The sequence below is a fragment of the Rhinolophus hipposideros genome (genome assembly GCF_964194185.1).
Source record: "Rhinolophus hipposideros genome assembly, chromosome: 10".
In the NCBI taxonomy this organism is placed as follows: Eukaryota; Metazoa; Chordata; class Mammalia; order Chiroptera; family Rhinolophidae; genus Rhinolophus; species Rhinolophus hipposideros.
Genome location: NC_138056.1, coordinates 62,617,201 through 62,629,620, shown reverse-complemented (window position 1 = coordinate 62,629,620; position 12,420 = coordinate 62,617,201). Strand labels below are relative to the sequence as shown.

Genomic DNA, 12,420 nt, shown 5'->3' with positions numbered 1-12,420 from the left:
TGTTATAAAATCTTTTCACTAAAACATCAATACAATAATTAGAAACCTTACCAGTCTACAAGATGAGAAGGAATTCAAAATCACTAGAATTGAACCTCATCTCGTTTGTTTTGTTTGTTTTTTTAGTTACACTTTTACACTGTTGATGGAATTGCTCATTGGTAAAAGATTTGTTACATTCTGAAAGTCAATTTAGAAACATGTACTGGAAGCCTTAAAAAGTGTACTTACCTTTGACATAAAATTATCTCCTAGGCAATCAGTCTATGGAAATAATTAGACAAGTGTACATTTGTAGTCCAGTTTAAAATACAAAAAAATGAAAAGATACTAACTGCCTATCAATAGAGAATCAAATAATTTTTGGCACATTCATAATGTGAAACATTATGCTGCTATTAAAAATAATGGTTTTAAATGATGTATGTTTTCAGATGCTTTAAGATATAATGCTAAGAGAAGATCATAAAACAGTGTATGTGGTATGGTTCTATTATTTAAACATCTAATGCACAACTGCATTTTAAATTTAAAAATGATTAACTGTGTTGTGGGACTTGGGGGCATATGTGAGCTTTCTAATATTTCTTCCATTAACATTGCTGATTAAAGGTTATATCATTACTTTTACAATAATGTTCTTTTAAAGAAATACTTCCAAAATATTACCATCTTTTGTTGTGCCGACTTTTACACTGATCAAGATTTATGCATAATCCAACACCATGAGAATGAACAAACCATCATGTAACAAAACAAAAGGGACCATCTCTAATAAGTTGCATGATCTATTGCACGATCTAAGTGACATCCATGAGTGGACTGTGCTCCTCAGAACAAGGAAGGTAAGAAAGATTTTTGTGCAAGAAAAATTTAAAGAATTACAAGAGATTTATGTTCTTAAGAATAATTTAAGGAATTACTTCCCATAATTTTTACCAGTCTATTAAATTTTTAGTCACCACAGCTCTCGGCCTATGTAGATTAAAACATAAAAACATTTCCCTATTTTAACAACAAGAGCTGTCAAGTATTTAAAATAGAAGACATGGAGAAATGGGCTAGTTAGCAAGAAACAGTTAAGTCTAGTTACACCCTGATGGCTCAGATTTTTAGTATCCCCCAGTTTATGTGTTTTTCCACTAAGGCATACGCTGCAAGACCTCACATTCCCTTTCTCTTTCTCCTCTGTAGGGAATGTGGAGAAAAGAAGAAATGGGATTTTGCACACTATGGGTTAGGCATTGTGTCAGGTGTTTTCCTACTTTGTTATATTTAATCCTTACAACAACCTTAAGCAATAGGTACTATCTTAAACTATATGGTACAACACGGAAATGTTAGAGAAGTTAACTTATTTGGTTACTGGCTGTAAGCTGAAAAATACCCTACAGAAGTCTAACATTTTAAACTATTACGAATTTTATTTTGTAGTTTACAGTAGACCCTCCTTATCCAAGGGGAATACTGTCCAAGACATCCCAGTGGATGCCTGAAACCATGAATAGTACCGAACCCTATATGTAGAATGTTTTTCCCCATATATACATATACCTTTTCAATTATAAGGAAGCAATTTATGGCTTTCCTTTGGTGTATCCAAATCGCCAGCATCACTTTTCTTGTACTGGGTAGCCATTATTAAGTACAATAAGGGTTACTTGAACACTGAGATATCCGGACAGTCAATCGTTGACTAAGACTGCAGCTCCTACGTCACCAACAAGACAAGGAGCTTATACAGGGTGGATATGCTGGACAAAGTGATGATTCATGTCCAGGGCAAGATGACATGAGATTTCATCAAGCTACTCAGAATGGCTCCCAATTTAAAACTTATGAATTGTTTATCCTGGAAATTTCCATTTAATATTTTTGGACCAAGGTTGACCATGGGAAACTAAAACTTTGAAAAGTGAAACTACAGCTAAGAGGGGACTACTGTATAAAATACTTTCACGCCCAGGGTTGGTAAGGCACATGTTATTAGAACCTTTTTGTAGATGAAACCATTAAACCTCATGTTCCTAGCAGCAGAGGCTAAATTAGAACACTTTCTCCACACCAGACAAGGCTCTCTCATTATTTTTCCTAACTCTGCCCTTCAGGAGACTCTCATAAAGCGAAATTCTGGGCATGCATTTGCTTGGTTCCAACTGGGGATGAAATATGTCTTGCTGCTTTCATCTGCTTTAGTATCCAGGAAACACCGAATAGGCTGGTAGAAAGAGTAAACTTTAATATAGGGATTTCATAAGCAGAATAGAGTAAAAACAAAAAACAGAAAGATAAGATACGATTTTATAAAAGAAGTTAATTTCACATGCAATTCCTATTTTGGATCCTTAGGAAATGCCTCAAGTTCTAAGTGTGTGAAGCATTAGCTTGGATGCAGTAGGTTCAAATATCCTACCCAGGACAATGGAGAACTCCATGGGACCAATGCCTCTTTGTGGAGTACACCGCTGAAATACGGGAGCGAGAGAGCCCTCTTTAGGAATCACAGATGTCAACCAGCAGACGCTTTAATAACACCCTCTACACATACTCAATAGAGTCTTTTATTTCATCATCTGAGAGAATGCTCCAGAGTAAGGAGGTATTTTTAGGCTCGCTGTGAACATAGTGGAATGAGACATGGTTCTCATAGAGAATGACCAAAGGCCAGGTATACTCTCTTAAAGTAGAAAACTGGGGTCACCCCCAGCATCTCCAGGAAAACATAAATTTAGTTTCTGCCTCATTTCTCACTCGTTGTTCTATACCAAGGGCACTGCCTGTGAGAGCAGATTTTGCTGACACTTTGCCTCAAAATTCTGGACCCATGGTCATCAGAGAAGACGGCGCCAATGATAACATTCAAACATAACAATGATAACAAGAACTCAGTTCAACTGAACTTTTTGTTTTTAGTCTATCCAACCCCCACCCCCACCCTAAACCCAGACTGAAGGAAATCTGATGGGAGAAGTAGCATTTGTGCCTCATTCTATTCCCAGCACCCAGGAAAGCACGTGCCACAGAGGAAAAATATATCATGATATAAGCTGAGTTTGAAAGTGTACATGTGGGAGTTGCATAAGTTTTTCAAACAGTAAACAGTGCCTATTTAATACTGGTTTGATAAATAGAGCGTTAAGGTCCAGATATAACCAGAGACCCAGAAGCCTTTAATATATTCAGTTTCCAAATACCAAAACATAAGCACACCTTACTTCAGGAAACAGAATCAAGAAATTATACAAACTCAAAAGAGCCTGAAAGACCAGCTGGTCCAGATGAGGAAACTGAGGCCCATAAAAATGAAGCAATACCCTTAATGCCAGGTTTCAGATCTCCCAGGTTCAGAGCTGATAACAAACGGAAACGTATGTCAATTGAATTCGTTTTTCTTTGAGTTTGTAACAATTTGAGAGCTGTGGTTTATCATTATTTTGCAGTGATCTTTGTTTTCTGACATCTTATTACTCCCCCCTCTAAGTAGTTAACTACTTATAAATAAACATTTAAGTGCCCGAAGGGGACACTTACTTTTACAGACCCTTCTGGTGAATCCTTCAAAGCACAGAATGCTGTCATAATATGAAGAAACATCATTCAATTTAACTATTCCAAAATTGGTACTTATGCATACTGAGTTTTTCTTTCAGCAAGATACACTGCTGGGATTTTCTTTCTTATAAAGAAGAATCAATAGCCTTAAATGCAAATAGAAAATGCTTTATCAAACTGACAGGGAATAATATTATTGTGTACTGAAATGGGGATTTACCACCAAAAAACTGAGCAGGACTAGGCTTGTTGACCTTGGTTGTTGAAACCGGAATATCTCACAAGGTTTTTGTATCTTTATTTCTCAGGGGGAAACGAAAGCTCTATTTCGCACAAATTAATTAAAATGCCTTGCAATTTTTTTCATTGATTTAGAGCATAAATGAGTGTTAGAAGTGAGGAATTCTGTAAAATTCTGCAAAGTATATAGTAAAGATTTTGGCTTTTTTTTTTTTTAAGCATGCCAAGACAACTGTTAAGATGTTGTGGGCTTTTTTGTTTGTTTTTTAAAGTACTCCTTTCTCCACATTAAAGCCAAGCTATTTATGAGGCCAACATGATGGTTATGGTGCTTTAGATACTCTGTGCATGGATTTATTCTACTGCTTCTGGATTAATCTTCTGGATTAATTTTAAAAAGGCACTTAGTTCCCAACCTCAGAGCCTATTTTCTATGACTTAGTAACATAATCGATAATTTTTTATATAATCTCCAAAGAGATCATCAAGCCATCAATCTTGGAGATATTTATTTTTCAGAGGGAGTCCAATATGCCTCCCATCCAGCCCTACCTGCTCAGTTAGAGTGGATCTTAGCACGGGATTCAGAAGGGCATGCAGGTTTTCCTTTGCAGGGATGAATACATACCAGAGACCTCAGGGGCAGGGAACTACTCTCAGAAAGGCCACCTCTCTGGGAGTGCCTTGACTCCACTGGGTGCCTCTGCTTGCTTGGGTAACCTGGTGAAGCTGTTTTCTGCCATTATTAAACTGGCCTCCTTAAATAGCTGAGATTTCTGAATAGCAAAAAAAGGCATCCTAGAAAAACATTCTATTTTCACTCCGTCTCTTCCTCTCACATACTTTGAAAGGGTTTTCTTAGCCAGATAGACATGGTGCTGGAGAAATGTGCTACAATAGGCTGTGAAATAAAGAACAAAGTCAGTAAATGAAGGGACTTCCCTTTATAGGTGTCCTTCATGAAGAGGACTTGTGTTAAAACTGCACATGAAAGTCATCCACCACTCAGGGGTGTGCTGTGACTACACAAAGGCTATGTGTGCAGTGGATCCAGAATGTACACTTTGATGCCTAACGGCCAGGGTTTGAATCCCAGGTCTACCACTTATTACCTGTGTAACCTTGGGCAAGTTATTTAACCTCCCGGTGCTTCAATTCTGTCTTCTACAAAATAGGAACAATAGTTCCTACCAACCAAGATTTGAATTAATAAATATGAAGCACTTAAAACAGTTCATGGCACATGGTAAGTATACAATGGCTAGCTATTAATATCATTAACTAAGGCAGTTTTTAGAAAAGACAAAAATCTGTGAGTTAGAAGATAGGGGAAGAAACTTACAACCTACTCTGATTTTTTTTTTTTCCAATAGGAAAAAAACCACATCAAAGGTACAGGAGAGGATGTCTTTTCTTTACTAAAAGCCAAGGATTACTATATTATATCCAAAGATCAGAAAAACCTGACTCCAATCCAGGCTTGGCCATTTATTGGTTGGATAACCTTGGGGTACTTAAGGCTTTTAAAGTCTCAGTTCCTTTATCTTTAAAATAAGGATTATAAGAGTTCCCACTGCCATATAACAGACTTATAATCTTGTCTGGCACACAGCACAATTAACTGGTATTTAATTATTCAGGTATTCAGAAGAAGGGATGCAAAATGGAAAACAAGTGAAAAGTATGTTAAGAGTAACTAGTACATTGTTTTGTAGACCTGAAACTAATAATAATAAAAAAAAGAATAAAGGGTCAAGAAGGAGACAATCCATAGGATAGACCGTCCCTAATACGAAGGCCACCCTTCCATAGACCCCAGACTTGTGCCATGGGTCAGGGTCAGTGCCAGAGAGGCATGCGTGCATGGTGAATGCCAAGGGCTATTACCACAGCTCAGCAACTTATGCAACTCCCACATGTACACTTTCAAACTCAGGAAACTGTAGCTGCACTAGGGAGCTACTCCTCAGACCTGGCATTTAATTCCTGAGGAGTCCTAGCAGGATTTCTCCTTGCAATGATGAGTCCCAGAACAGCCCGATACTGGGAAGCCCTATCTTCGAAAGCAGCTTATTCTGATACTGCTCAAATTACCTTCCTCATGGCACTACTTTATGTTCTGGGTCCTTGCTCCTGAAATCAGTTATAGACTGTCTGTATGACACACTTGGGAATAAAGTTTTACTCTCTGGCTGATACTAATGGCAGCTTGAAAAGAAGAAAAAAATGTTTACTGTGTCGTTTTTCTTAATACAAACCATTGTAGCTAGAGCGTGTACAGGATAATATACTATGCATTTGGGTCACAAATAATTCATGCCATGCCGTTACTCAGCTTATATCCTGATATACTGAACCAGAGTCACATAAACTCACTGAGTTTTACAGTTAAAAGGATCATAAAATTGTCTAGTCCAATACTAGTTTTAAAGTTGAGAAACAGATTGAGAAAGGTTAAGTGATTTGGACAAGGTCACATAGCTTGCTAGTAAAAAAGCTAAAATTGGCCCTCAGATCTCCACTGTGATTTTGACTCATATTGCTATTGCCACCTTTAAGAATACAGGTCTCTAGTGTTCATGTCTACAAGTTTTACTCACCTTCTAAGATTTAGCTAAAATGTCACCAATTCTGTGAAGCAATCCCAGGATAACCTATCCAAGTGTGAGCTCCAGTTCTAAAGCTGTGATTCTTAAACTTTAGTGAGATTCTGAATCATGCAGTGCTTGTTAAAGCTCACATTGCTGGGCTCTACCCCAGAGTTTCTGGACCCGTTGGTCTGGGGTGGGGCTAAGAATTTACCATTATAACAAGTTCCCAGGAGATGCCGGTCTTGGGGAAACCATATCCTGAGAACCACTGCCCTAAACTTGGTCTGTGTTTTATGTATGTATACCTCTATGATAGCACTTTCTTCCCGGTATTAAAGGTACTTATGTGTTTTTAAATTACATATTAAACAGTAAGCTCCTGTATTTCTTCTTCTTACAGTATGTAGCAAAGTACCTTGAAAGGCAAAACTTCAATTTTTATTGAGTGAAACTTGTCTAATCAGCATATACCATAACTCCACAATATGCACCAGGGAGATGAAAATGAGCATCAGACGAATCAGGAATTATAATCATAAAACTTAGAGACCCTGAGGAAATAGAGGTAGTCCACCATTTCCCAACGACACATGATTTCCCATTTCCATGACATGTTATTTTATTATACGTGAATACGCATACAACTGAAAAACGTTTTAGGCAACACCAGTTGAACAAAGGTAAATATATTTCATAATTTAGAACTTGGAACCTTTAGTATGCTTCAAAATAAACTTTCTCCCTTTCTCCCGTCCTTAGTCATCTTCAATAATTTATCCTAATTTAACTCCTCATGAAACCACAGTCTATTATTATTGTCTGTTTCCACCAGTAGCAGTAAGTCTTCTGGTACATAGTCAGGACTCAACAAACACTTGTCGCATGTGCAAACGTACTATGTAAACTGTGATTCCAAAGGACATCATATGCACAATTTCTAAAATCTGTTTGATCATGAATCTCTCTCTCCACTCTGCACCCCCACCCAACACATATAGTGTCACGCAGTGCGGCCTGTGGGATCTCTGCTCCCGCTCCCCACATAAGAACGCAGGACATGGTGACGCCAAAAAGGAACACCCACGGAGCCATAGATAGGGGAGTCACACCACTATAGTCTCACCGGAGGCTGGATTCACATGACGTGCAACCTGGTGTCCACTTTTCTGCCAACTGACAGACTCTACTCGACTCCACTCTCGACTCCCCTCCCCAGCGCAACCGCGGCAGTTATATTAGTGGCCAATGGCTCAAGGGCTACAGCTGACGGCCAACTAGCCACAGCTGACGGCCATCTACTACCCAAGCCAGCACCTTCCCAAGTGAGGCCGAGAGCCTGGAAACTGCTCTCTGGGGCTCTGTCCCCATATATAGCCACATGCAGGCGAAGAAACTACTTTGTGGAAAACAGTTGGGGAAACACTGATTGAGTCCAAGCTCACTGTGCCTCAAACAGTTCAAACAGTTGCCTGGAAAGCTTTGGAGGTGGGTGTCATCCAAGGATTCTTGACACGAGTTCATTATTCTTCCTCTCACCCCATATCACAGGGTATGAATTCTTTTTGCAACTAAGCTGAGAATTATTCCTGAAGAAACTGCTTCAATACTCGTCATATAAACATATCTCCATGTTCCAACTGAAGAATGAGTCTGTTCCATAGTTTCCTGTGCTATTTTCTATTCTCATTTTTTAAAAAAAGGAAAACAAAGAATTTGCGCAGTTCAATGAGCAAAAAGACTGGCATGAGGGAAAGAACCTTATTAATGTTGAATAAGCACCCATATATGTTCATAGTTTTTATCATCTATTTTTACTTAATTTAATGGTCAAAATCAGTTTGCCAAATCAAAAATACTTGGATTCAAAACCCAAAGCCAAGTTCATATTTCACTCATCTATGGAAAATTCTGCTTTTCTACTTGAGCCTCAAGTTTGAGCTCGGCTTTATAAGCAAGGAGAATATTTCATTTACAAGAATATGATATCACCTTCTATCATTCTGAACAACGAAAAAAATCCCAAACCAAAGCCTCCAGTTGGTTCTGCCATCCAGCCAAGCAGACTGTTACCCAAACCCAATCTTTTTCATGGTAATAATACTGTAAATTCTAACTTTTTACAGTGGTGCAAATTTTTCTGTTGTCTAAAAATGGTCTCTCAGGAGAAAAGTCAGTCAGCATGAAGCAAGTGTAATTCAAGTTGGTTCTGAGAAAAATGGAAGGATCAGCCACACAGCGGCATTGGTCTGAATACCCTCGTTTATTTTCTCCCCAGGTGCTAGAAATATTTCCATACAACACTGGTTAATGTCAAGTATCATTTCATCAGTGAATGCTTCAAATTCAGGGGTAATTCAACCAGGGGCTACCAGAAGGAAAGATTAGCATGTTGTTCAAGCCTTTTAAAAATCACTTTTCCCTCTGGAGAAAGAAATTCATCATGGGGTAAGGAAAAAAAAAGGTATGGAGAGCATATAATTTGCTGCTATGCTTGGCTGTCTGAGAAAATGTTCCAGAAAAATGCATGATTTCAATTTTTGTCTGGTGGGCCTCACTGACAGAAATCAAAGGTTAAGTAACATTAGTATCCGCTTATGTTCACAATTTTGAAAAACAAAACAAAACAAAAAAACCTTGTTCAAGTAAAGCATTTACTCTGGCATAACTGCCTGAAAAAAAAAAAAAGAGAGAGAGAGAGAGAAAAAAAAAGAACCTGAATAGTTCCAAATAGAACAAATGTCTTTAAATAGTGTTCATTTCAATAGTTAAGGGGCACAATACATTTGAGGGGAAAAGATGCCCTCAAGAGCTTTCTGCTTGCTACTTTCTGACACAATCCATATTTACTGCTGTGTTAAATCCTGGTGGCCTATGCTATTTCCAAAGGTTAACATCCTTTTAGCCATTCCAATTGCCATTGTCCTTGTTAAAGAATTCATCTTCAAGAAACAGAAGGAGAATTACTATTCTACATGGTAAAATCAGGAATCAGGAAAGCAGAATATGGGAGTTCCCTCAGTACAAACTTTTTCTGCTGCGATCAGCAATGGTCATGTTAGGGCAAGAGGAAAGTGAGTGCATCCATGAGAGAGCTTGGGATACACAGAGCTCTAGGACCTAAATGAGGTAAAGAACGTATCAGATTTCCCTTTTCCAAAAGAGCTGAACCACCAAAGAAAAATTTGATAAATGAGAAAACATCCTAAAGATTGTAGAGAGCTTCTGGGAGAATATAATTCAATTCCAATTTTTTCCAAGGTGACACCTGGGACCAGGTCTTACACTGGACAAAGCAGACCACAGGCTCCAGAGGGCAGTTCTGGACATGGCTGTGTGGTTGGTTAAATGTCACCCCAGAATTTAAGGCGGCAGCACTGAGCTTGCATATGTTAGATGTCCAGTATAGAATTGCTAAATGAATTTAATGAGAAAGGAGATACACATGCAATTCTCTACAACGGAGTAATACTATATGTTTACCTCATGAAGGCTGGGGACTGGCAAATGAGGATGGGGGAAAAGAATACTCGTGCAAGAGATAAAGAAACAATATATCAGGAAATTGATGAAACTCTAAAAGGTATCTCAGGCAGCAATCATAATAAACTCAAGAAATAAAAGGAGAAAAGATGACAAAACAGCTTAATATATGGAAGATGAACACACAATGGAGAGAGGTTGATATTATAGTCGAGGGGGAGGCAAAGAAGACTATTTGGAAATAGGCAATGATAAAAGTTGCCAGGATTTAAAACAGCTTGCATGTGGGTCAAGAAATGCGGTCTAGAAGTGTGCTGACAATCCAAAACTCTTGTCAGTCACATCTCCGCACAGTGCCAACACTGACAACTGTGTCTTAGAAAACAAGGCAAAAATGCAAATTGGTTCCTTCAGCTCTCCCATACTTCCCATTAAGGTTATTTATTATTGACTGATGGGTTTATGTCAACGTTGCCTGAATTAGTGCTTAGTGCTAATGAGACCAGGTCACAAGTTCCATTCCCACATGGGACTACCAACAGTCTTCCTAAAAACAGGTCAACAAAAACAAGCGAGCATCAAGTACACTCCATCTCAACTAAAAAGCTCAAGCCTGCAGAATCATGCATCAGTGAGGTCCTCATTTTCACTTAAGAAAACATAATTCCGTAGATGGGCAAGATATTTTTAGACATTTTTATAGACACGGGTTAAAGGTATTGTCAAAGAACCTCCGAGCACATAGTCATTTTCAGCACAAACAACATACTAGATCCAGGGCAGGGTTACTATCCCAGAGCAGCCAGAAATAGACTAGGTGTGAGAATACTCAGTACCTCAGAGCTGGCCTGACAAGAACTCTGAGCCCTACAGGTGCTGCCACAGAGTGGAGGCAAAAGGTCAAGGGCAGGTCCTCTCTTTGGAGAGTAACTACTAAGTATACACCGATGAGGCTGGTCAACTGAGCACGTTCTAGGAGTTGTTGAATTACTGCCTACATCTCTGTGAATCGTACCGCACAATGCAATTTTAGAAGAATTAGGACCCAGAGCGGTGGCTGTGGTTAATGAAGTGGCTTCCTGGGACACTCCCTCAACCCTCTTCATGGGACCCTAGTATCATTTTTGAAACTGAAAACCAAAAGTGAGGAAGTAGTCCAATGCGTAGGTCCCAAAAGAAAATGAATATAGGAGAACTCAATGAGTATGAACCCAGGACTTGGGAGACAGAACAAATCAAATTCCCACATGGCTGATGAGGGTACCACTAAGGGCCAGGCGCTGGCATCTGTGTAAGAGATGACAGTAACCCTATAGCCTCAAACTCCTGACCAGCCTTACATGTCACTTTCGCCCCTTCCATAACATTACTGCTACAACCAGTTACATCCTTAAAACCTGAGCAAATCCTATGCCAGCTGAAAACACTTCAATACCTTTCCTAGGCTTTCAGGATAACAAAGACCCAAACTGTCAATGTGCCTGAGAAGATACTATTAAATTTGGCCCTGACTTCTTTCCTGGACTCCTCTAACCATTCTGCATTTCGGCCACCCTGGTCTTTTTTCTGTTCTAGACGGATCACCTCCTGTCTCAGGTTCTTTGCACATGCTATTGCCCCTAAGTTCAACCCCTTCTTGTTCCTGATTCCCCACCGCAGAACACAGGCACACGTTCACCTCAGCTTCTGTATCCCTCAGGGGACAATTCTCGGATCCTCAAGACAAGCTCTGGCCCCTTGTTACATGTTCTTGGAGCACACAGATATTTCCTTCATAACATTTATTACCATTTTACCTGTATTTTGCTTAAGACTATTTGATTAGTATCTGTTATCCCAACTTGACTGTAAACTGTATGAAGGAAGGGACGGTCTCTTAAGGCCATCATCGTTGCCCACACCGTATATACTGCTTGGCACATAATAGGTGCTCAATAAATATTTGCTGTTGGATAAACTATAAATGTCTTATGAAACCCCAAGAAAATATAGGATTAGAGCAGTGGTTCTCAACTAGGGGCTATTTTGTCTCTAGAGGACATTAGGCAGTGTCTGCAGACATTTTTCCTTGTCACAATGAGGTGGCAGGTGCTACTCACATCTAGCAGGTACAGGCCAGGGGTGCTGCTAAATTTCCTACAAGGCACAGGACAGTCTCCTAAACAAAGAATTGTGTGACCTAAAATGCCAACAATGTTGAGGTCATGACTGGATTACAGGAACTAGGGGAATTATATTGAGAAGGGTAGAGGTGTGTGTGTGTGTGTGTGTGTGTGTGTGTGTGTGTGTGTGTACATACTTGTGTGTGTGTGTGTGTGTGTACACAAGAATAGCAGACACTGCATGGAACTCTTCTGGTGCCACTGACACGTTTCCTAGATAAAGCCGTAGGGAGACCAGGTCTGGGTATCTGGTGCTGAGATCTGGATTCTCCTCCTCCAGGGCTAAGATGATTTCCATCCCCGTGGTATAAACCTGGCTGCGTTCTGAGATCCCTGCCCACAACAGAGAATCAAGGAACCTTCACCTTTCACTGGCAGAACCATTTGGTCTGATT

General features: G+C 39.4%; 1 protein-coding gene across 6 annotated transcripts in view; it reads right to left on the bottom strand.

Annotated features, from left to right (window-relative positions):
• FAT3 (FAT atypical cadherin 3) overlaps positions 1 to 12,420 on the bottom strand; it is a 635,533-nt gene that overhangs the window by 511,913 nt on the left and 111,200 nt on the right. The window lies entirely within an intron of this gene.